Raw genomic sequence first — 25,652 nt, 5'->3', positions numbered from 1 at the left:
ACAAAAAAAAAAAAAAAAAAAAAAAAAAAGGTCTGAAGCATGTGACTTAGCGATGTGAGGAATGACACTGAGGAAATTACTGGAAAAGTCCATGAGTCCCTATGGACAGGGGCACTCACTGCGCTGTGATGTGTGTAACAGCAAAAAATAGACAACAGCCTAAGAGGTCAACCACGGCGCCTCAGTTACATTAGATAAACCACGCTACCCTGCAGATGGCGCGACACATGTGTGGGCCTGGAGAGAGGCCGTGACCTATGACAGCAACAGCGCTGATGACCACAGATGGCCACATGGCCGTTGCCCGGTGCAGAGTATACGATTCGCACACAGACCCACTCACTCCTATACACGCACACCTGGCAATGTGTGGCCAGAGTGCAGGCTGACGGGGCAGAAGTTTGCTTCTGGAATGCCCCGTTACATTTTTTCTTCTATGTGCATTTTTTTCCTTTTCTGCTTAGAACATAGCTTACTTCTGTAACGGGAGAGAGAAAGTGTAATGCCTCCAGGGTCAGTTCAGATGAAGTTCCAGCTCCTGGTGTGGCATTCAGGCCTCACGGCCACAGTCACAGAACTCAGACGCCCTCCTGGAAGGCAAACAGTGAGGAAGCCGCCAACCTGGGGGTGAGTGCGCAAAGCTGACTGGAGACCGCTGCTCTCAACTATCAACCAGCACAAAGGGATTGATTCTGTCTTCCAATACTTACAAACTTCTCTGCGTTTTCACTCTGCAAACTCCGGTCTGTGCGAACACACGTGACAAAGCAAAGCAGGAGAGAAGACAATACCCTGGGGGGAGGGAAGTCCACGGGGGCCCTGCAGACCAGCCCCACCTGCTGACGTCCAAGCACGGACATGACCAGGCCAAGCTGCCCGCCACCAGGCCACCCCCTCCTCGCTGCTTAGCCGGAGAGGGAACGTCCCTCATCATTCCTGACACACAGAAGCTGAGTTTCAAGGGGGCCACAGAGACTCCTCCAAAAGCCCCATCCTTCCATACTCTCTCCTGGTTTGACTTGAAGGTCGGTCCAAGAGAACCGTTTTAGTTTTGCTCTGTAATTCCCCCAGAATTAGCACAGGAGTGCGAGACACTTCCTGCTCTAGAAGGCACAGAGCTGGGCAGCTTCCGGGCCTTGGGAAACACCAGGCCCCAAGAGGGCAGTGAGGGTGGGCCTGGAGGGGTAGCACCCACACTCCCCGCAGCAGCCTCAAGGCTCAGCAGCTTCACAGAGGGGCCGAGCCAGCCCTCACCCCCAGCAAGTCCTGAGCTCCACCACCCTTTGCATGATGGATGTAAGCTAGATAGATGATAAATACATAGTTAGATGGTAGATAGGTAGACAAACAGATTGGATAGGTGATAGATACATGATAGGGTTAGGTAGATAGATAGATGATAGAAACATACACACACACATACACGCATGAAAGATAATTAAACAAATACATACATACGTACAAGCAATACAATCAGAAGGCCAGGCCTCCGCCTACCCTCCCAGCATTTCTCAGTTCCACCTGCAGCCTGAGCTGTGTCCTTTGCCAACTTACACTGAAGTAACACACACCCATTTAGGACAAGCTGACACCATCCATAAGCGTAAGTTTGTCAATAAAGAACGAACTCCTTGAAGGCAGGCCCTCTATGCCTTCCAGTACCTGTCCCCATCACCTAACTGGATGACAGGGGCTGGAACTGCCACATACACAGCGACTGTTCACCCCAGCCTGCCGGTGAGGCTCCTGGCCACTCCTTAGGTGAGAAGCACGCGGGGAGGTGGGCACAGCAGAAGCCTAGCGTGGAGGTGGGCTGAGGGACATCACATGAAGGGGATGCCAATCAGGGGGGCGTGGCCAGTGCCAAGGCCCTGCGGTGGGACTGTCTGCATCTCAGGGACCAGCAAGGGAACCAGTGAGGCCAGAACAGGTACACAGGAGGGGAAGAGTGAGGAGGGGATCTCTAGGACGAAAAAGGGAGGCCCTCCGGCGAGTCAGGGCCCCAGAGAGGCTGGAGAGAAAGCCCCTGCCTCCTTTCCTCGCCGTGCTGCCCCTGCACCCCACACCAGCCAGCCGTGCCTGGGGCGACAGGGCCTGGGTCCATCGACCACACAGCCCCCCGGGCTTCACTATGGAAGGCAGCAGTGTTCCACCAGCACTGTCCTGTAAGAGGCCACAGGTGACTGAGGTCAGGAAGCAAACCCACTCATGGTCGGCTACCTGGTTCCCAGCAGGAAGCCCAGGACGGAGCTGTGATTCTCCTCATTTCATGGTTTGGGAAAAAGCATTCAGAAGTACTATTAGGTGTCTAGAATCACACAGTTAAGATGCAGTAGCAACTTCTGACACCAAAATTCTGGACTCTTTCGATCCCCCAGCCCCCAGCGGTCCACAGCCCATCCTGCTCAGCCTGTCTCTGGGTCAGACTGGAATCAGTGAAGTTAGCAGAGCTTTCCCCTGGGGAGCTAGTCTAGCCCTACGCCAGGAGGATGGAGCAACCGTGAGCAAGTCGCCACTTCTAAGCCAGTTTCTGAGATTTGACGTGCATGAAATCCTGCAACGGGAGAAAACTTCATTCTGGGGCTGTATCTGGAACCAAGCAGATGATACGCAGGGGACGGGACCCAGGATACACTGGATAGAAGCCCCTTGGCTGCCCGGGGAGCTCTGCCATGAGCAGATAGCGAGGGGCACGCCCCACGTCCAGTGGAAGGGGCCTGACCATGCCCAAACACCGTGCTTGTCAGGAAGGTGACATGTGATGTCTCTGTGAGTCTTTACTTGGAAGCAAAGAATTTATCTACCTTTGGGGCTAAAAAGCCAAAGTCTCCCTTTATCGCCACAGTATATTTCATGCCTTAAGAATAACTGAGAGGGCTTCCCCGGTGGCGCAGTGGTTGAGAGTCCGCCTGCCAATGCAGAGGACGTGGGTTCGTGCCCCAGTCCAGGAAGATCCCACATGCAGCGGAGCGACTGGGCCCGTGAGCCATGCCCGCTGGGCCTGCGCGTCCAGAGCCTGTGCTCCGCAACGGGAGAGGCCACAACAGTGAGAGGCCCGCGTACCGCAAAAAAAAAAAAAAGAATAACTGAGAACCAACGTACAAAAGTTTCTTGAGGACAGTCCCTTGCTCATGAGAAACCCTGCATCCTGAGCTCGTGGAAGTCTAAAGAAGCCTCTCTACTTGTAGACCCCTGGCCCCCAGATCTGTGCTGCAAACGCCTTTTCTCCTGCTGTTTTGTAAGAAGAGAGCTGTCCGCGAGCCTTCCTGGGGAGCCTTCGGAGGCTGAGGTCTGCAGGCCACCACCGCTCTCCGTAGACCTGTGCCAGCGCCCCAGGTGAAAGCAGCACAGCACCTCCCATGTTCCTCCTGGTCTCCAGGGCGATGCAGCACCGTCCCCACCTGCCTCTGCCCTGCCCAGCCTCCTTCACCTGTGTCCCCTTTGGCACATGCTTATCACAGCTCTCAACTTCTAAATGTGCTAAGAAAAATAAGGGCAAAGGGAAGAGACACAGGTGGAATCCGTGCTAAAGGTTAAACATACGAAAGGTAACCCACAAAGCCTGGGTTGCTCGAGGGGCTGCTTCTTCTTAAAGGTGCTGCTTGAGGCCCAAAGCTCATCTGCTTAGACCACTATGTAGTCCTGGGACCCCAATGAAGTCACTGGCCTCCCTGATAAAATGACAGCTTTGGATCCAGGGCTTAGAAGGTCTGGCGCAGCCCTGCAAACCCCGAGTCCACAGATCCAAAACAGAGAGGAGTGAGCCATCTACCAGATAAAGAATTAGATGACCTGCCCAGGGGCTCTCTTGTTTAACATATTTTTCAAATTATTAAAACGCATTTATTTTCCTAATGGGGTTATTTTTATATCTGAAATAGATGTAGCAATAGCAATTCTGCAATCACGTGGCCATCTTTCAAGAGAGCACAGTGACCACCATGACATTTGCATGCCGACACAAACTTCTGTTATTAAAAGAGAACAGAGAGGGCTTCCCTGGTGGCGCAGTGCTTAAGAATCCGCCTGCCAATGTAGGGGACACGGGTTCGAGCCCTGGTCCGGGAAGATCCCACGTGCCGCGGAGCAACTAAGCCCGTGCGCCACAAGTACGGAGCCCGCGCTCTAGAGCCCGCGAGCCACAACTACTGAAGCCCGCGCACCGAGAGCCCGTGCTCTGCGACAAGAAAAGCCACCACAATGAGAAGCCCACGCACCGCAATGAAGAGCAAGCCCCTGCTCGCCGCAACTACAGAAAGGCCGCGCGCAGCAACGAAGACCCAATACAGCCAAAAATAAAGTAATTAATTAAATAAATAAATTTTTTTTAAAAAAAGAACAGAGACTGATGCACCATTTGCCAAGACCTGGGGTAGCTCAGTCCAGAACACTTGGTGACACTGGCCCAAGTATCGCTGGGAGAGAAATGCTTTGCCACTGATAACGGCGCCTTTCTAAGAGGCAGACCGCTGGAAGGAAAGCTGGAGTTCAGACAGGCACTCCACCGTTTGGGAGCAGACGCGGGACAGCCACGTACTTCCAAATAACAGAGGGAGAGAACAGTGCGGTCCTGGGGTCCTGGCGGGGACTACCGGCGTGAAAAGGCCACTGAAAGCTCGCAGGGGACGAAGGCCAAAGCACGTGTCCGGAGTGCGAGGGCAGCTGCTCCCCGGGCGCACACCCGGCGGGCCCCGCCCGGGCTGAGTAAAGACAGGTACCCACGGTGCCCGGCGGGGAGGTGGTCCCCTGCGTTCACAGACGTGCGTGGTGTATGGGGCGGAGGGGGAGGCAGGATCCTCATGCACTGGGCAACACCACCTCCCAGGAGCCGCTGGCTCCCCAGGGTGGGTGGGGCTCCGGGCCCCTGGGCCCCCAGCTGACCTGAGGCTTACTTGGTTCAGTCAAACATCCCGAACCACCTCAAATCTACACCCGAACCTCTGCTACCCTGACAGGATGCCAAGAATTACTAGGGGCCCTTGTATCTTATACTTTTTCAAGGAAAAGATGTAGTCAATGCGTGACAGTAAACAAACACCCTGAAGACCTTACTCTGGACGCAACACGTGCCGTCGAAGGCTTTGGAGGAGGGTGCTGCAGTCACAGCCAGCAACTGTGTCCAGGCCAAAGGACCCCAGGCTCCATCCATATCTCCAATAATCATCCATGAGAGGCGGATCGCTGGCTTCCTATAGGCTTCTACAAAAAGTGCTTAACAAATCCAGCGCAGAGCAATGACACAGCGCCAACGCCACATCACCAAGGGCCCCAGCAGAGCCTAGGGGACAACCTGAAAGGCTTACGTGAGGGATCGGATTCAGGGTACAGAGACAACACCTGCTATAGGCCATGTGCCCCGTCACCCTCCAACGCAAAGGGCAGGAAAGCGGAGGGGAAGACATTCGGAGCAAGCCCCACTACACAGCAGGTAAGCAGTCCGGCCTGGGCTAGAACCACACCCACACTGCTCACCATGGCCACCCTCCGGGCATCTCCCGGAGTCCCTTCCAGCCCCGGCGGCTGTGAAAGCAGGGCCACACAGGGACAGCCGGCTGACCCAAGGCCAGGGTTAGCCACACAGGCTGTCCCTGCATTACCAGGCCCTGCTCTCCTTCAGATGAAGGCCTCTAAGTACAGGTAACAGAACCCTGAATGCTCCAGCTGTGTGACCTTGAGCAGGCAGCATGCCCTCTCTGTGCCTCATGCTCCTTACCCATAACATGGGCTGATAACTACAGCAACCTTCTCTGCAAGGTTGTTGTGGAGTTAAAGCAGCAAAGGCCTGTCACAGACCCAGAACAGGGCCCAGCACAGAGTAAATGCATTAATAGCATTTACAGCGACATATTCCCATGTGTTTTCTGGGACAACATGAAATGGTGTGAAAGGAAAATGAGAACAGAGAAAGCAGTGCCTTAATGAGAACCACTCAGGGGTCAGTGAATGCATGACGGCAGAGGAGGGGAGGCCACGGACCGTTCCCCGTGAAGACACAGCAGCACCCATCTCTGTCACAAGCACACTTAGACACACATACACACACACACACACACACACACACACACACAGTGGACAAATCAAGCCTGTGTTGCAGGGGTTGATGCTAATGCAGCGTTCGCATGTCCCCTTGCCACAGGGTGAAGGGTGGGGACTGGCCTGGCTCAGGAGGCCCTGGGTGAGCCCCAACCCAGCATCCTACCTCATGGAGTCTCCCTCACTCTCCATCCTCACCTCGCAGCCCTCCTTTCAGTTCTCCCAACACATTCGCTCCCTCCTGCCCCAGGGCCTTTGCACATGCTCTGCACCCACTTATTCAAGCCCCACCTGCAGCTCTCAGCTCAGATGTCATCTCGCCAGCAAAGGGGCCCCGTATGCATGTTCTGTCTACCTTGGTCTTCTCGACCGCACTGACCTCAACTGCACAGAAACAACCAGGGTGTGAATTCTTGTCTAAGCTCTACATTCCCCCCTTGAAGACACAGCAGAGGCACTGGCTGCTGGCTCCCAGATGCAGCTCAGCCCTGGGAGCGGTGTCCTGAAGGCAGCAGGCAGCAAAACACAGAGGTCTGCAGGATGAAGGAAGGAATAAACCAAGCACTAATTTCAAAGAGTCAGAGGGGTGATCTGGCCATGTTAAGAGGCGAGGGGATGCTGTTTAACATTTCAGTAACGAATATCTACCTAGCTTTATTTTTAGGATAACAAAAATAAATGGGGGGACTTCCCTGGTGGCGCAGTGGTTAAGAATCCGCCTGCCAATGCAGGGCACATGGGTTCGAGCCCTGGTCCAGGAAGATCCCACATGCCGCGGAGCAACTAAGTCCGTGTGCCACAACTGCTGAGCCTGTGCTCTGGAGCCTGCGAGCCACAACTACTGAGCCCACATGCCACAACTACTGAAGCCCGCACACCTAGACCCCATGCTCCGCAACAAGAGAAGCCACTGGATTGAGAAGCTCATGCACCACAACGAAGAGCAGCCCCCGCTCGCCACAACTAGAGAAAGCCTGCGCTCAGCTACGAAGACCCAACGCAGCCAAATAAGTAAATAAATAAATATATTAAATAATAATAAATAAATGGGGTACATTTACTATTTAAGTGGCTTAAACAGACTCATCATCTAAAAGAATAGCAGCTGGGCTTCCCTGGTGGCGCAGTGGTTGAGAGTCCGCCTGCCAATGCAGGGGACACGGGTTCGTGCCCCAGTCCAGGAAGATCCCACATGCTGCAGAGCAGCTGGGCCCGTAAGCCATGGCCGCTGAGCCTGCGCGTCTGGAGCCTGTGCTCCGCAACGGGAGAGGCCACAGCAGTGAGAGGCCCGCAAAAAAAAAAAAAAAAAAAAAAAAAAAAAAAAAAAAATTTAAAAAGAATAGCAGCTGAAGAGTAGCAACTCTCTACACCGCCACAAGGTTATAACATATGGAATCAATGAAAGGGGGGTGGTTGGTTATTTGGAAGAAATTTTCCATTGAACAGCCAGGTGGTGAAGCACCAACTTCAGACAACCCAGTGACCATAAAGTACAGCCTGTCCCCACAGACCGTCAAATGTGGGTTCTTCTCACAGGCTGGGTGGGACTCACATGCTGCGCCCACCCAGGTACTGGCTACTGTGACACACGTTCTCACCAACAGGATCCTCCAGATCACCCTGTGGAAGCGTTTGGTGAGATCCCCGCAAGACGAAACCGGAGCAGAGGCCTTCCTCGCCAGGCACACTGCCGACCATACCGGGGAGCTGGTCACAGCTCTCACCAGGCTCACTCCCCGCACCTGTTCACAGGGAGAAGGGTGGCGCTGGGATCCCTGGGCTGGAGCAGGTGAAGGCTGCACCCCTGCTTCCCACCTCCCCTCGCCCCCTCTGGCTTTCGGGTGAAGAGCAAAGAAAGAAAGACCTTTAGTAAATGCCATACCGGGAACTTGGCAGGGCCTGAGGACACATCAAGGATGCCAGCTTCCCCAGAGTTGCCAGACCTGTGTGCTGGTCCCAGCCATGCTGACCAGCCCCGAAACTTGCGTTGTGAAAGGTCTTATAAAAAGGAACAAAAGGCACGTTGCATAACCACAGCCAGATTCACAAGGAAGCACGGGGCTTGGTGGCAGTGCACAGATGTCACTGCCAGGCTGGGGACTGGGGAGGGGGCTCCATTAAGGAGATCAGCTGAACATCTCTGTACATTCATTCTGTGTTTGTTTCTGCAGGAAAATGGAGTTAAAAATGCATTTAAAAACTTTTTGAGGGACCTCCCTGCTGGGCCAGTGGTTAAGACTCCACGCTTCCACTGCAGGGGGCATGGGTTCGATCCCGGGTCAGGGAACTAAGATCCCGCTTGCTGCGGGGCAGAGCCACAAAAAAAAAAAAAAAAAAAAAAAATTTGAAAGGCAAAAGCTACCCACATCCAGTTCAAATATAAAGGCACTCATTTGTTCACTGCCCGGATGGCAGAGTAAAGGGGTGATGTGCACCTGCTTTGGAATCCTAACGCCTAGGTGAAGCCCCAGCTGTCTGACCTTCAGAAATTACCTCTCCCTTACTCAGTTTTCTCATCTGGAAAGTGGAGGTATTGGGAGGATTAAATAAGGAAACACGTGCAGAGTTAAGCACAGCACCTAGCAGGTAGAAAGTGCTAAATAAGTATCAGCTTTGCACTCAGTCCTCGTATTTGGGCACCAGGCAGCGACTGGCCCCTGAAACACAACTTCCCCACAAGCCCACATCAAACACAGTAACCACCCAGGACCACAGCACCATTCAGAGAAATAAGACCCTGGGAAAGAAATCTTCCCAAAGCCAGACAGCCAGCAAGACACCATTCCCTTCCAGAACGAGAATACCAGAAAACAGATTCATTATCAGGACTGCCCACCTTAAGAATTTTTTTAGGATTGCCCATCTTAAGAATTCTTTTCTTAATGCTCCTACAGGTGAGCAGCAATTACGATGAATTACTAGAAAATACATACCCCTCAAGTTAGGAAACTAAGGTAACCCCCAAGCTCAACTATGAGAAGCAAGGTTTTGTTCACACTGAGATGATGTCTGTGCTTATTCGTCACAGAGTACTCAGAATTCTGAGCTGCGTAGGCTGGTCTGAACCATGTGTAACCCCAAGGCTGATGAAGGAAGGGAGGGAGGCGTCCCCAGGGCAGGAGGGTGGAGACAGTGCTTTCACAATCAAGTCCGATGTCCTCAGCTCGGGCAGTGGCCGCCCCCAGGAAGCAGAGGGCGGGGGCCAGGGTCAGGGCTCGGTGCTCCACGCGACTTTCACTGCCCCATCGCCACCCAGTGAGGACAGGGGCAAACAGAGGAGAGGCGCCAGGGACAGACTCGGTGCCAAGTGCAAGTGGAGACCCTGCAGATCCCTCTGGGGAGGAACTCACTGTGCTGTGGAGGGGCACGGCCAGCTTCTCCTTGCAGAAGCAGCCCCCTCCTCGCGCCCTGTTCCCTCCCTGCCACTGGCCTGATGCAGGCGAAGGAGTGGTGACAGGAGGGGCGGCTGGGAGCGCAGTCTCAGGGCTGCAGCACAGGGGGTCCAGCCCCACAATGGAGCAGAGTGCTCAGTGACAGCACGTAGGCCTGCGCTCAGGGCAGGGACGCGGGCTCTGGCTGAGGGCTGCCTGCCAGGGCCCTGCAGGGACCGGAGAGGGACCAGGAAGGACCACACAGGGCGGGGGGCCGCGTCCTGCTGGCACTGCCCACCTCCCTGGGGTGCAGAAAGGTTAGGCCCATCCTCGTAAGTTCCGCCAGGAAACTTGCCAGAGTTCCTGGGAAGGCAGGTGTCCCAGAAACTAACAGGTGCGTGCCCACCCGCCCGCCTGCCCTCCTTCTGTCCTTTTTAATTGGCACAAAACCAAGAAACAAACACACACATGAAGTCAAAGAGCATAGCTGGACCAGAAAGAAGCAGGCGCCATAATACCTCCATTAGCTCCTGAACTGTCATGCTCCTTGGGCTCCGAGTTTCCAGGAGGCCAAAAGGAAAAAGGAGGTGGTGGCTGGACACACGTCAGACCATGGGGAAAACCGTGGCTGAACAGGTGGCCCAACATGTCTGGGGCTGGATTCAACCTGCTCACGGGACACCCGGAGCTACAAAAGGAAGGACAGCCAGTGCCAGGCCAGGAGCGGCAGAGAACCGGAGCCCCATCCCCCACGTCGGAACCGGGGCCCCATCCCCTACGTCGGAACCAGGGCCCCATCCCCCACTTCAGAACCGCCCTCCCCTCCCCAGCTGTCTACCCTGGAGGCTGTCTGATGGATTTCATTTTATGAAATGGTCGGATATGTTCCTTAAATTGAGAGAGAGATTCATGTAGGCCCATTTTATAATTACATCTAAACAGGCATTCTTTTATTTTTTATCAATTACTCCGTAACAAGGACATTTCATTTCTTCCCATAGAGGACCACGGGGAGGGTTGTGGGAGGCTCTCACAGCCCTGTCCCTGGAAGGATGGCCAGGGGGTGAAGGGGTCCGCTCTGGAGGAAACCACGTGGGGTCTCCTTCCAGGCCAGACGCAATGGAGGCCCAGAGCTGAGGGGCTCCAGTTTCTGTCTTAGGCCAGCTCCATCCCTACAGGACGGCAGGGGCTTCCTGAGAGGGGCCGCGGGGGTGAAGGGTAATCGGGCCACCTGTCCCTTTACCTGTCACATCAGCAGGATTTTTAACTCTTCTGAGCATCAGTTCTCACATCTGTGAAATGGGTCAACGATGGCAGCCTCCTGGCTCCATGAGAGGCCCAGAGAAGTCCAGAGGCACCTAGCCCCGTGTCTCATGGTGGTATCGGCTCAAAGCCAGACTCTTCACCATCAGGGGCCCCAGAGGGAGAGACGGTCCTAGCCCAACTCCCGCATTTCACGAGTGAGAGACGTGATTGGGAGGGGAAGTGCACTCTGGTGGGGGAGCAGACGGGGCCAGGTGTGGTGCCCCAAGGACAGGCTGTTTATTCCTTACTCCGTGGTGATGGAGAATACGCCAAGCCTGGGGATCCAGCTCTCAAAGACACCATCAAATTCCCAACAGGAGCATTCTCGGTGCCAGCCAGGGATATGAGCAGCCCAGGAGTGACCTGCAGCCCCAGAAGAGATCAGACACACTCTCTAGAAAGTAAGGACCTGTGTGATTATCACTGGGGTAGTGTCACTCATCCTGGGAGGGCGAGAGCTCTCTGCAGAGAGAGGGCTTCAGCAGCAGTGATGTGAGGCCACTCCGGGTGGTGCCCAGTGGGGCAGTGTCCTGTCCTGCAGGCCCATCCTGTGCCAGTGCCCAAGCTTCCCACCAAGGATGGCCCCACTGAAATCCAGGGGTCCAGAGGAAAAGGCAGGCCCCCTTTCTGGGAACATCTCTGAAATGGTGTTCCCTTTTTATAGGTGAGGATATTTCCCACATTTAAGTTGCTTAAAATGATACAGAGAGGTAAATATAAGACTGTGAATGTGGAATTAAATGCTGGATGACAATGGATCACATTCAAGAAAAGACAGGGACTTCCCTGGTGGCGCAGTGGTTAAGAATCCGCCTGCCAATGCAGGGGACACGGGTTCGATGCCTGGTCCAGGAAGATTCCCACATGCCGCAGAGCAACTAAGCCCATGCGCCACAACTACTGAGCCTGCGCTCTAGAGTCCGCAAGCCACAACTCCTGAGCTCGCGTGCTGCAACTACTGAAGCCCACGCACCTAGAGCCTGTGCTCCTCAACAAGAGAAGCCACCGCAGTGAGAAGCCCGTGCACTGCAACAAAGAGCAGCCCCCGCTCGCCTCAACTAGAGAGAGCCCACGCGCAGCAATAAAGACCCAACGCAGCCAAAAAGAAAAAAAAAATGTTTTTTTTAATAAATAAATAAAAGACAAACACATGTTGAATTAAAATGGAAGATGACTCTTGGCTGGAGCAGATGGGAAGCGACGTCAAAGCTTGGGACCTACTGCTCACCGATTGGAATTAAACTCTGTCTTGCCCTCCAAGAAGTAAATAAATGAGGTCACACCATAATTGATTGGCCCCCCCACCAATCAATAACTGTATGGTCACTCCATTCACTCTGGTAGACAAATGCCTGCTACCCAGGGCTGCCCACTGAATGCTCAGAGCCAGCCTCCACAATCCTGTACTGCCTCATCCATCAACCAACCCAGAGACTACCATGTCTGCTGGCTTCTGTCGCTGCCGAGTTTAAGGAAACATTGTGCAAACCACTGAAATGTGAGCCTCAAAAGAAAGAGTTCTGTTGTTGCTACAAACACGGGTGTGTGTTCACGTCCCCGGAAAGGCACAGTCATCAGAGCTCTCGACCTAGCCAGGTTGTGTAAAACCCAGGGCAAATCCAGAGGACTGATGTGGTCAGATCATCTCCTAAGTCTCCTTAAGCTTTCATAACACTTGAAGGGAAGTTTAGAGGACTCATTGTGGGTGTACATTATGCAAAAACAGGACAGGGGAACCTCAGCCACTGGACTGAACTCAAAGACAGGGCTATCAATACACCAAAGACGTACGGCGACTGTTGTCTGTGTCGACAACTATTGTCTGTGTCGACACAGTTAAATACTAAAGTGAGTCATGGTCAGGATTCTGCGGGTTAACTGACAGGTCAATTCAAGAACCACCTACACATTCTGATCATTTTTAATGACAGGTTTGACTGAATGTGAAAGCAAATCGATGGCATGTGACAATCCTCCTCATGACTGTTATTATATGGAGAAGAGAAATGGTTAAAGCCACCTATCCCAGACCCTATTCGAGCCCAGACCCATCCTAGTGTCTTCCTTGCACTATCTCTCATGACCCACATGGCGGCCCCCTGAACCGGGAACCCTTACCATCCCCACTTTGCCAAAAGGGAGCTGAGGACCACATGCCCAAAGTCACCCAGCCAGTGAGAACCAGCGCTGGGACTCAGCCCGGAGGCCACCATGTCTGCTCCCAAACCTGTTTATGCCAAATGCATAAGAGGTTCCCAGCTCTTACTCACCACGGTGGGCCGCCAACTTCCCGACTACCCTAGCACCCGAAAAGCCAAGACCACTCAACCCTCCACCGCGGATTCCTCCCCGCTTGACCTCTCCTCCTGCCCACCTCTCAGGTTTGTACGAGAATTGCCCACTGCAGGTTCGTGGGGAGGCAGCTGGGAAGTGGGCTAGGGTCTCTTCTTTCTGATGGGCAAGTCAGGAGAAAAGGTCTGAGGACCCCTAATCAATAACTAATCAATTGGGGACTCCCCTGGTGGCACAGTGGTTAAGAATCCGCCTGCCAATGCAGGGGGCACAGGCTTGAGCCCTGGTCCCGGAAGATCCCACATGCCACAGAGCAACTAAGCCCGTGCGCCACAACTACTGAGCCTGTGCTCTAGAGCCTGCGAGCCACAACTACTGAGCCCGCGAGCCACAACTACTGAGCCCACGAGCCACAGCTACTGAAGCCCACGCACCTAGAGCCCGTGCTCCACACAAGAGAAGCCACCGCAATGAGAAGCCTGCACACCGCAACGAAGAGTAGCCCCTGCTCACCGCAACTAGAGAGAGCCCGTACATCACAACAAAGACCCAATGCGGCCAAAAATAAATAAATAAATTTATAATTAAAAAAAAAAAAACTAATCAGTTGTAGTTCATTCAAGGTTGTCATGTTCTAAAAACTCACCATGACACTGGCCGGCCTTCTTGTGCCTATGAGCAACAGCCATTGTAAACAGAAATCACTAACAAAAAGAAAAAAATGTGGCACTAAAAGAAATATACCTTGAAAAGGACACCTGTTTATTGATACCATTAGTCTGAAGGCTGAAACAAGAAGGCACCTTGTACAGCCTCAGCTGGTGACGTGCCCAGAGGCAGCACAAAATCTTTGCCCTTCTGCGCACGTCCCTGGACAACCACAGAATCACAGTGAGTGTTGATTTGTGGATTACAAATAAAGTTTAGTAAATAGGCAAGTTTGCAAACATAAAATCCACAAACAATGAGGTGTGACTGTAATTTAATCTATTTAAATCTGTAGATGATTCAATCTTTGATTCACTTAAGAACTATCTGGAAAACTTCCCAATTCTAATGTCCCCACATTTGTCACAATAACATTATGAAAAGAATCATAATCACAGTACCCAGTCATAGTTGTAAGTTTATGTGATATCATTTTTTTATACCAAGGGTGCCTTATGCTCATTGGGAAGCTAAGCCCTGGAGTTCTCCTTTCTCTACGTTTTTGTTTTTGTTCTTGTTTTTTGCGGTACGCGGGCCTCTCGCTGTTGTGACCTCTCCCGTTGCGGAGCACAGGCTCCAGACGCACAGGCTCAACGGCCATGGCTCACAGGCCCAGCCGCTCCGCGGCATGCGGGATCCTCCCGGACGGGGGCACGAACCCGTGCTTTCAACCACTGCACCACCAGGGAAGCCCTCTCCTTCCTCTTTGGAAGGTAGAGGCTGACAGGCTGATGCTGCCACGCTTCCTTCTGAAGACATGCACTGTCTCTGCCAGAGCTTTGTTTCCACCTGAGGACTTCCGACGCCATGCACCGAGCCGCTTGGAGCGTTTTCTAGACAGAGACTCTGAAGAAGCTGGCTCTGTGTTCTAGAAAGCGGACAAAAGGACTACAACATCGTCTATGCAGGAGGGAGAGGAGAAGGGCATCAGGAGGTGAGAGACTGTTCCCAAGAGGAAGGGATCTCGGTGAGGCAGCCGAGCCCCACCCCCTCTCCGTCCCCCTAGGCTGCAGCGTCCTCAGTCATCCCCACGCCCAGCTCACACAGCCCGCCAGGCTCGCTCAGAGTGGCCGCACCCCTGGAAGACGTCTCCTCGTAGAGCTGGTGCTCAAACTTCAGCTGGCAGCACAGTCACTCGGCAGGCTTAGGAAAAGAGAGATCTGGGGTCCGGGGTGGGACCAGAGGATTTGCGTTTCTAAGTTCCCAGATTCATGCTGCCGCTGTTGCTCTGAGATCACACTTGGAGAAGCACTGACTAAATAAACTACCCGTGCATTGCTTGGTTTGGACTAAAACCTCGTTATCACATACTCTGCTGGCTTTGCTAAAGCAACCCTCGCTGTCGTTTTCACTCAGCCCCCCAATCTCCCAATCACATTCGGAATGACCACTGCAGCAGTGTTGTCGGCCTCTACTTGAATATCCCCAAGGACAGGGAGCTCACTGCCTCATACGCTTCCAAGTCCATTTTTAACTCTTAACTTTCCAAAGTCCTTTGTCACATTGAGTCGAAATCTGTGCTCACTCAACGTCTGTACCTCATGAGCAAATCATATTAAAGTCAATCCCTCTGGGGAGGAAGATGTATGATTCTCCCAAAGAGAAGAGTAAGAATGTACTTGGCTAGTTTGAAACTAACTTCATGTAGAATGATTGTTTTAAAACGGCTTTATGAAGCAAACATTGCCATTTTAGAAAACAATGTATCACCTCTGAGTCGTATGCTGATGAACTCAGTAGGTTTTCAGTGAAGCATTTCATCAAGCAGACACAGTGTCCTTCCAGATGTCAACTAGTCAGGAGGCCACACTGGCCGCTGGCGGGCAAGCCTTGAGCCCTCAGGTACTGGAAGATAACTGGGCAGGATGGGGAGCTGGCAGCGGATCTCGAAACATGGTGGGCGATTCATATGATGAAACAGTTACTGGCCACTGGGTCTCAATCACCAGCCCACCCTGAGCTCTGTGCCTATATTACTTGCATCCTGCACAATAACCCTGGGATGTGGAGACCAGGGTCCTGAGCTTCAGGTACCACCAGCTTCCAATCCCCACAGCTCCTCACTGAATCGCTGTAAAGCCAAACCCAAACGTCGCATCACTTCATCTGATAAGTATTTCAGTACCTTTAGAATGAAGACTTTTTAAAAAATACAACAAAATACCAGTATCATTAGCAATATATTCCTTAATGTAAAGCAAATATGAAATCATGTTTGTACACAAATATGGAATCAATGTTCAAATGTCCCTGTCTCGCAAGTTTTGTTGTGGTTTTGTTTTTTCACAGTCTGATGGCTTGAATCAGGACCCACATCAAGTCTTACAGTGTTTATTTAACCTGTCTCTTCATTTCCTCGGAGGAGCAAGGGTTCCTCCTCTTCTTGCAGTGTATTTTAAAACAACTGGGGTTCTTTTTACCCAGTAGAATTTACCCATTCTGATTTTGCTGACCCCTCTGGAAATATTTTTCAGATCGCTCTGGCCCCGTATTTCCTGTAAGCTGGGGGTGGGTCTGGGCTTGGTGTGATTCTGGTTTGATTTCTGGTAGGGACTCGGCCAAGAGGCAGCCTGTCCATCACATGAGGCCCATGTGACCCCAGCAGCTTCCTTTTTGTGAACAAGGAGGTTACAGAAGGTCACAGCCTAGAGCCAGCTGTTCAGTTATTAGTGGTCTGAAACACCGCCTATTCTAACTCTATCACTTTCTCAACATTTGTTACGGGAATTCCTCACCAAATTAAACTTCCTGCCTTCATCTATTTTTAACTCTGAGGTACAGTTCCTACAAGAAAAGAAGGTCAAATGCTTGATTGCTTCTCCTCATCCAATTTCACAAGTTGGTCCCCTAACATCCCACCAAGGGTAACTAACAAAGTTTTGTTGCTTGTTTAAGTAAGCGCTTTTTAAAGTCTGTTGTATAGGTCAGAAAATGGTGTCTCAAAGTCACAAAGCTAACAGCTGTTACAACACCGATCCGGGAAATGTCTGTACTAGGGGGATCGCTCCAGACCCAGTTCCGGAGACAGGCCCCTGTGTCCCTTTGTACCTTGGGTCCCAGAAGAGGGCTGGGGAGGAGGGCCCTAGGGCATATAGAACTTGGGGAAGAATCTGACTCCACACCCCTGGGCTCCCAAAATGACAGCCAGGGTCACTCGCCCCCCTGCCATTGCTCCCGGGCAGAGACTTAAACTTGGGGGAGTTTGCCGCTGTGTGCATTTTTTTAAGGAGTACTCCCCTCTTGCAGGTAAAAATACACTCAGGTAATTCAAGTGCTATGGCAATATGATGCTTCTCCTTCGTCCCAATCCGGGGCGTTAAAAAAATAAGCAGTTGTTTTTCCCCTTCAATAGTTACTGCTATTTCCACCACTGATCACACAGAACCATTGTCTTCAAGCATCCCTCCCACACTTAAAACCTGTGACTGTTGTGGAACCGGTGTCATCAAAGAAAAGAAACAACACTCAACCTGAGCTTTCTTATCCACTGCAGACTTCCAGCCTTCGGACCTGGGGACACTCCAGTCATTCCTTGAAAACATTTCCCAAGGCCCTTCCCTGGGAGAGGAGCTGTCACGCTGGAAGCTGCAGCCCCTGGCGAGCTGACCGCTGTCACCCCAGAGGGCTGGGCGCGGGGGCCCAGGACGAGGATGGACGTGGATGATGGGCAGCCCGAGCCAGAGTGGTGGCGATGCCACGCCTTGTGTGCCACACCTGGCGGTGGATGTGCAGGGGATGCCGACGTCTGACACAAGGACGGGAACAGACACGGGGAAGCAATCGCTGGAGTGACCATCTGCAGCCGGGGTGGGTTTTAATCTTTAGCCGGGCTCCGTGCTGCCCTGGATGCAAGCTGACCCTGAGTTCATGTGTCCCCTGCAGCCTTCTCGTCACACCTGCAGGCGGGCCTGGCGGCCAGCAACAACACGTAGCCACCAGCTTTCACACCCCAAGCTACAAAGGGGGTGGCTTATGGTGGGAGGGTTTCTTAATTTGCGGAGGGTTGTCCCTCCTTCTCAGAAGGTCCCTGAACTGAAACTTAAGGAAAGGCTCCTGATGGCCGACCTGGAGTTCCCACTAAGGAATTGCAAACTCCGGGCCTGTTCACCGGGCCACCTTCCCAGAAATCCTGACAATTCTGCCCCCAAAAGCGAAAAAACCCAGAGGCCTGGATGTTATTTCAGGTGAGGGAGGGAACGGTGAAATCAAAGCTAGTGTAGACCCAGTTTGGCCTGGGATAAGGAAACGCTGGAGGCAAGTACCTCCTTCCTGGAAATCTACGGGAACCCACACCCAGCTGTGGGGATGGCCCAGGACCGCGTTTAGGAGAGGTGCTGACTGGCATTAGCAGCCAGAGTCCGGGCAAAGGTCAGGCCCCCTTCCCGGAACGCAAACTGGCTGAGCTCTGACCAGTCTGGCCTGGGTCCTGCTGATTCCTGGAAGGAATGGAAGGGGGTCTTCCCATTCCCACTGTGGGCTCACCCTGACAATGCCAGTCCAGCACCCCAACCTTCACAAAGGACTCTGGACTGAAAAAAGTACAACAAATGAGCTTGAGAAATGAAGTAACGAAGTCATCAACCCAGCCCAGGAGCCTGGCCTGCTCTGAGATGCCCCGGAGGGGCTGGTGGGCATCTGGATCACCAGTGCACGGGAACCTCAGGAACAGGGAGCCCCCGGGCCGCCTCTCAACTCAGTTGTTCAGCTTTTCCTCAACACTCCTCACTCTTCCCCCAAGTTGTAAATCCCCGGGCACTCCTGTCCATCCATACTTGCTGAACACACAGAAGCAGCCAGCGTGTGCCCCCACTCGGGTGCAGGAGCTGGGGAAACAGGGCGTGAGGCTGTCCGCGAGCAAACACAGACCCCTCCAGCAGCACCGCAGGGCTAGAACACCCTGCCTCTCCAGTGGAGATGGTGCCACAAGCTCTGGCCTCACACCTGTCCCTCCATTTCTAGTTCTTGGGCATGCCCCAGCCCCCCGAGTCCAGGTGTGCTTGTCATGCTTCCCCCATCCTAACTGAGCCTTTCAGTCTCCACAGGCCCCTTCAATGATCCTCCACAGGGCTCCTCAGATGACCCATCCCTGTGTAGACAGGTTACTTGGAGCACAGCTATTAGACGACTTAGTTTCAAGGTTAAACTCTGGGAATGCAGCATCGTTTATACTTCTATTTCTGGGTCTCACCCGGCTTTTACCAAAAACATAGATGTTAAGTTTGGTTCTCTTGACCGAGTGGAAGACTTGGACTTTGATCCAACAGGATTCTTGAGACGTTTTTTCTACTTCCTAAAGATCAGAGAGATTAAAGAGCAAGGAAATTTGCAAGTCTCTGTTGGCCTGAAACAAATTAATATCATTGTGATTCTGGTCAAATATGTTCTTATAAGATATACAGCCTCTGAAGGGGCAGCTGTGCGTCCCGACGTGTGTGTGCGTGCACACGTGTACATGTGTTTGTGACTTTCAGAAAACAGCATCTATCTATCACTCAGCTAAGACTCTGCTATGGTAGGCAGATCCATGTCTATGCTTCTGAAGGTTTACTACTGGGGTGGAAACAACCTATAAGCAGGAATAACCAGCATCCAGTCGAATACCTGCACTTATAGACGAGGACGTGAAATTCGTACAGAGAGCCTGCTGTGGAAAGGAGCCAGCAGGAGGGACCAAGTTTCCATGAGCTGCAGTAACACTTCTTTACAAATCAATATCTGACAGATAGAAACCTTGAAATGTGTAGTTGTTACCAAATTGCAATAAAATAAAGGGAATATCATCAGAGTAGATTCCTTTCCCTCTATCTCAAACTTCCAATTATCCAATTTGGTAAGAATTCTTTCTGAAATAATTCAATACTTTTGAGAGACGCTGTCATGCAGCCACTGGTAGGAAATGTGACACTGACAGCACATGAGCATGTGTCCTAAACAGTCACGCTGCCCTCGTGTTAACCTCATTGTTCATCATCACTTCCTCTGACTTTGTGAGTTTAAGCAAACGATATTGAACAAAGTCCCAACACACACACACACACACACACACACGCACACGCACTTGCACACGCATACATACACGCCAATACAAAGGTGTAGCTGTCAGAACCCAGGTTGGAACCTCCAGCCTCAGACAGTGTAATCTGATTCCTAAGGTCACCTTTTGACAGAAACCACCCATTGCCTTCACTTTAATTAAACAAGGAGAAATAAAGCCATCTGAGTTCAGTAAACAGCTGACTCAAATTTCAGAAGCTATTCTTACACAACCTCTTCTCCAGTGGGAGAGACCACAATGGCCCAGCAAAACAATGGGTGTGTGCGTGCCAGCCGCCAGGTGAGGGCCTGCACCTGCATCCTCAGCGGAGGCCGGCAATGCCCTAACCGCCTCCTGCACGTGGCCCCGAAAGGCCGAAAGGCAGAGACACGGCCTCTTTCAAGGACGGCAGCTGCTCTGAAGAGAATGCACCTCTCAGACACAAAGAAGCGCGGGGCTTCCGTAGGGCTGGATGCTCTGGGGAGGTGGCTGTGTGCTGCCCATGGGTGCGACTCATACACGTGGACTCACAGTGTCCCAGTGCAAGCTGCACTGGCACCTGGGAAAGTTTCCGTTGGTGCCCTGATATGAATCCACTCCCTTGGGTAGCCGTGGAAAGGCAAAGATAAAATGGAAAAACAAACAACACGGTCCCGACGTCAATAAAAAGCTGTCAGGCCAAGTTCAGAGCTCTACGAGGCCTGTGTTGTGGAAAGATCCTGCAGTCAATCCACCGACCACCAGCTGGAGGCTCTCACGCCACCTACAGCCTGACCACAGGCTCTTCTCCACGGGCTTACTGAGTTCCTCTAAGCCTCCAAATGAGGGATGACAAGAATCAAGGTCTTAGAAGTGCCTGTCAAGGTGCCATCACCCTCCCGCAGCAGAGGGCACGCTCTGGAACCGATCAAACTGGTTCTCTCCCAGCAGATGGCAAGAGAACAACCATCAAAAACAAAACACAAACAGCAAAGGCTGCGGGAACTGAGACCTGTTATCACCCTCTTGAATTCACCGAACAACAAATAAGGCTTTTCCCCGCTCACTGTGTACTTTGCTTGTGCCAGAGCCGGAGTTAAGAATCTTCACACGTTATTTCATCCCATCCTTATCAGCGAGCTGCGAGGAAGGGGGTAGTATCCCCACTGTGCCGAACAGGGAAGTGGAGCCCGGAAGCAAAAGGACTCAGTTCAAGGTCACTCAGCTCTCCTGTTGTCACAGCCTGCGTGGGACCCCGACCTGACTCTAGCCCCACATAATCACTGCTATATTCTGTGCTACACGTGCGTGTGAACATGCCTGTAGATCTATTGAAACATCTAGAACATACACGACTCAGTCTTAAAGAGCCTGACCACCTCTCCCATCACTAATGATCATGGTTACCTAGAAAAACAGTGATGCATCCACTGTACAGCCCAGTAGACCACGTTCCGTGGAAGTCCCACAAGTATGACCCAAACAGGCAATAAAGTATTGGGTACCCCTGTCTGTTTCTAAACGCCATGCCAATGCATACAGCCACATAATGCCAACGGGTTTGATAAGCTGCCCTTCAAAGCTTGTATCCGATGTCCCTCTAAAACAGTAATTCTTCTCGATCGGGACACAGGCTGGAGCATTTCTGTGCAGCTGTGGTTCAGCACCTTTCCCAGACGCAGTCAACACCCTGCATAACTTCCCACATGGCACTTTCTCCACTGAGTCGCCTTTTCCCTCCTTGCTGATAAGGCACATGCCAATAATGTGGTTTCCTTTATACACTGGCTTCCAGGAATCTCGGAGGCCTGTTTGCACGTTTCATCCTCTCAGTTAACATTTACAAAGGGAGGTTTGCCTCCCAGACCTTTTTCTCAGCCCCACTGCCTGCCATTTTTAGTCGAACTTCACACCCACTTTTTAAGCCATCGCAATAAAACAGAGGATCTGCTACCAGAAGAGGCCTAGAAAAACGAGCATGGGGCAAACAGCCGAGGGTTCAGAGCATGACAATCACATGAAGATTCCTTGATTCCTGTGTCCCAAACACCCCAGGTGGTCACAGAGGTGCCTTGCCCGACAAAGACTCTCACAGAGCATAGCTTTAGCAGGTGCAGGGCACCTGTGCCATCAGAGGCACAGGAAGCAGGAAGGTGGGTGAAATCCCCACCAGGACTTTGGATTCTGTATATGGTGAAACCAGGGCCAAGGGCAAGGTGCCGCGTCCAGCCTGGGAAGCACAGAGGACGCACCTAGTAGATATCCTGGAGAAGGCGCCGGGGCACACCTGTCTCCTCTCCTCACAGGTGAGGCTGGGAAAGGCACACACTCCCCGCACAGTGAGTCACTTCCAATTTGCAATAAGAGGGCTGTCGGCATCCTGTTGTCCTGAAAGTGCGCTGCGCCAGGTGTCCCGCAAGCTGCTACTAAGTCATTAACACCAGGCTTAACCCCCTCCAAGGGTTGGTAAGGAGGTGGGGGGCAAAGAAAACACCCAGAGGCACAATGACATTCAAAGAACATATCCATTTAAAAAGCAGACAAGGATAAAGACCTGCCAAAGTGAAAGTGTTATCTCTGAGTTTACCTTCAATCTGATAGAAAGCTGGCATCGGTCAGAGCCTCTGCTCCAAAGCCACTGCATCGTGCCCTCCACAGACACCCTGGACTCAAGTGCTTTGCCCACATCTCTATCACTAAGAAAATGAACGAGGAGCATCTTTGCATTACAGCAGGGGAAACTCGGGCTCAGGGAAATGAATCCCTGAAGTAATTATCACTGATGGGAAAGGTAGTTCTTACAAAGGAGTGCATGATTCACTCATCTTAAGGAAAGCGTGCAAACAGCTACTGCCAGGTGGTCCAGGGTCCCTACAGAGCTCTGTGAACAAAAGCTACAGCTCAAACAGAGGGAGAGGATCCTACAGGGGCCGGGAGACTCCCCAAAGAGGGCACGGCAGAAAGGGCCCCAAGGAAATGCCAGGGACTTACCTGTTCCAGGTGGACTTGAGCACAGTGGGGACTCAGCACCTAAAGGGAGAAGAAATTCGGTAAACAGGTGGGTTCTCCCAAGAAAAAAAACGCAGCATCATGATCAAGCGAGGCTCCCAAACCTGAAATTACCCCTGACCACGTGCACACAAAGTTTCGCATCTCAAGACAAAAAAGACCTAGCGTTTACAGAGTCCAGATTTTTGTTCACTTTTGTAAAGTCCACATCCTTTTCAGAGAATGTCATGAAAACCATGGAGCCTCTCCCCAAGAGAAATGTCCATCGCTCACAAATACAGGACTTCATCTTTAATGTGGAAGACGGAGCAGACTCCCAGGCTAGGAACTTCTGACTAGGGCGAGCCTCTCCTCACCTGGTAGCAGGGGGAACGGGGGCCAGGAGAGGGAGCTGGGGGCCCTGCCTGCGGGTCTTCCAGCTGCCCCAGGACCTCACAAACACGCTCAGGGCTCGCGTTCTCTACAAAACAGATTTGCCTTTTCTAGAACTACTTCCACAAGCGGAACCAAAACCAGAGTCTAAATGTGGACATTTCACTCTAGGCTGAAGCTTAGTGATTAGACAGGGGGAAGGAGTCCCTTGGACTCCACCCCGGGCCCCTGCAGATGTGAGCACGTTAAGAAAGACACACAGGCCAACGTGATGAGGCCACAGCTGCAATCACGTCAGAAGAAACACAGTTACAGGCACCCGGGACAACAGACCCAGTGGAGGTAAAGACCCCAGCTCTGGAGACCCCGTCTTGGGTGGGACTCCCGCTCCACCACTTCCTGGCCATGGGCCCTTGGGCTCTAATCGCTCTGGGCCTTGGTTTCCCCATCGGAGAACTGGAAGTTGTGAGAGCTTGCGGCGCTGAGCACAGGGGCTGACACAGGGCAGCTTCTCCTCCGGGGAACACGGTGCCCTCCCTGAGCAGAAAGGGCTGTCGGCAGGTGAGGGAATCAGACCTGCTTCCTGCAGTTGTGGAAGGCCAAGATCCTGGCACCTGCAAGCAGGATCCAGCTCCCCATAGCTGCGTCCTGGCTCACCTCCCTCCGGACCACGTGCAGCCCCATCCTCAAAGCGTTTTCTAAAAATGTGTGATGGCAGGAGAAATCCCAGGGATCTGACTAATTGTCCTTGTGGGTTGGAGCGGGCAGCAGTGCAACCTTGGTTCTTGCCATGGCAACTATTTATAGTCCTCCGGCTTGTCTTACAGAGTTCCTTAAGGAGCGTGATACACACTCATTCATTTGTCTGCGTCATATTATTACTCCACCAGGATTCTGACTCATGTTCTCGTCTGGGACAGGGGCCCTCTCTCCTGGCACCCCATCTTCTTTCCCCCCTACCTAGCATACACTTACTTAGCAGCCGCTCTCACCGGCCAGAATCGCTGAGCTAATAATTGCTTCACTTTACACTGGGAATTCTTAGGAAGCAGGAACAGTCTCTGGAAATAGAGGGAGCTACACACAGATGCACACAGGATGGTGCTGGCAGTCAGACAAGGAGCCCCTGTGGTCATGGAGCACGGTGATTAATTTTACCCTGTGTACAGTCCTCACGTGGTGCGGGCTTGTGTCCTGGGGCTTCACTAAATGCTTGACGCACTGGTGAGAAGTGTGCAAGCCACCAGAGCTCCTGCCTTTGGCAAATTGTTATCTGTATTCCACGCAATGGAATACTAATCCAGCGACAGAGGAAGTGAGCTGTCAGGCCATGAAACGATATGGAAGAAGATTAAAGAGCTATTTGCCAAATGAAAGAAGCCAATCTGAAAAGGCGGCATACGCTGCATGATTCCAACTTTGTGACATGCTGGAAAAGGCAGACTATGGGGACACTAAAACGGTCAGTGGATGCCAGGTATTGGGAGAGGGATGAGAGGGTGGAGCACGGAGGAGCCTTAGGGCAGAAAAACTGTTCTTTGTGGTGCTTAACGGTGGGTGTGTGCCACTATACATTTGTTCAAATCCTAGAATGTATAGCACCATGTAAATTATGGACTTTGGTTGATAATGTATCAATATTGGCTCATCAAGTATAACAAATGCACCACACTAATGCAAGATATTCATAATAGGGGAAATTATGAGGGAGGAAAATGGGTATAGGTTAACTCTCTAACCTACTTGTCTAATTTTTCTGTCAATCTGATACTGGCCTAAAAATTAAAGTCCATTAATTATTTTTCATTCATTGTCTGGAAGATGTGTTTGTTAAGAGAACAAAAGCAGGGCTTCCCTGGTGGCGCAGTGGTTGAGAGTCCGCCTGCCGATGCAGGGGACACGGGTTCGTGCCCCGGTCCGGGAGGATCCCACGTGCCGTGGAGCGGCTGGGCCCCCGAGCCATGGCCACTGAGCCCGCGCGTCCGGAGCCTGTGCTCCGCAACGGGAGAGGCCACAGCGGTGAGAGACCCATGTACCGCGAAAGAAAAAAGAGAGAGAGAACAAAAGCAAAAGCCCTATGCAGTAGCAGAAACTTGAGTTTTAAAAACAGCAACCACTAGGAAGTCAGTCCAGAAGCCAGCCGTGTCCTGCACCTCCCATGTCCCCTAGAGCCACATGAAGTGCAATGACACCGGCCATGGCCCCAGAATGTCCTCCAGCAAACGAGAGAGAGCTCTGTGCTCTGGGGCTCTCCCAATCCCACCTCCTGGGACCACCACAGTAAGCCCCATCTATGGCTGACAGTGTCACTAAGAGCTGTGCAATCCGCACCCTGACCTTCTCATTTATACTGAGTGCCTTCTCTTGCCAGGCACTCGCTGGCCTTCACGGCAATACATTAGTAGAAAAACGGACAAGTCCTCAGGAAGGAGACACTGGCTAACACAAACTGCATAAACTGTACTCTTCATTGGGAAGTGAGCTGTGGCATGGGGTGCGGTGAGCGGGGCTCCCCAGTTCAGGGGAGCAAATGTCAAGCAGCAACTCTG

The 25,652-nt window shown here is 52.2% G+C and overlaps 1 protein-coding gene across 1 annotated transcript in view; it reads right to left on the bottom strand.

Moving 5' to 3' along the window:
* The window catches only part of TNS3 (tensin 3), a 187,763-nt gene that overhangs the window by 132,440 nt on the left and 29,671 nt on the right, over nucleotides 1-25,652 (bottom strand). Inside the window, exon 3 of the mRNA XM_007463691.1 lies at nucleotides 22,714-22,752. The gene's annotated coding sequence lies outside the window, so the exon portion shown is untranslated. The remainder of the gene's footprint in view (nucleotides 1-22,713; nucleotides 22,753-25,652) is intronic.

The sequence above is a fragment of the Lipotes vexillifer genome, unplaced genomic scaffold, assembly GCF_000442215.2.
Source record: "Lipotes vexillifer unplaced genomic scaffold, Lipotes_vexillifer_v1.1 scaffold759, whole genome shotgun sequence".
In the NCBI taxonomy this organism is placed as follows: domain Eukaryota; kingdom Metazoa; phylum Chordata; class Mammalia; order Artiodactyla; family Lipotidae; genus Lipotes; species Lipotes vexillifer.
This window is presented reverse-complemented; position numbering and strand designations above follow the sequence as displayed.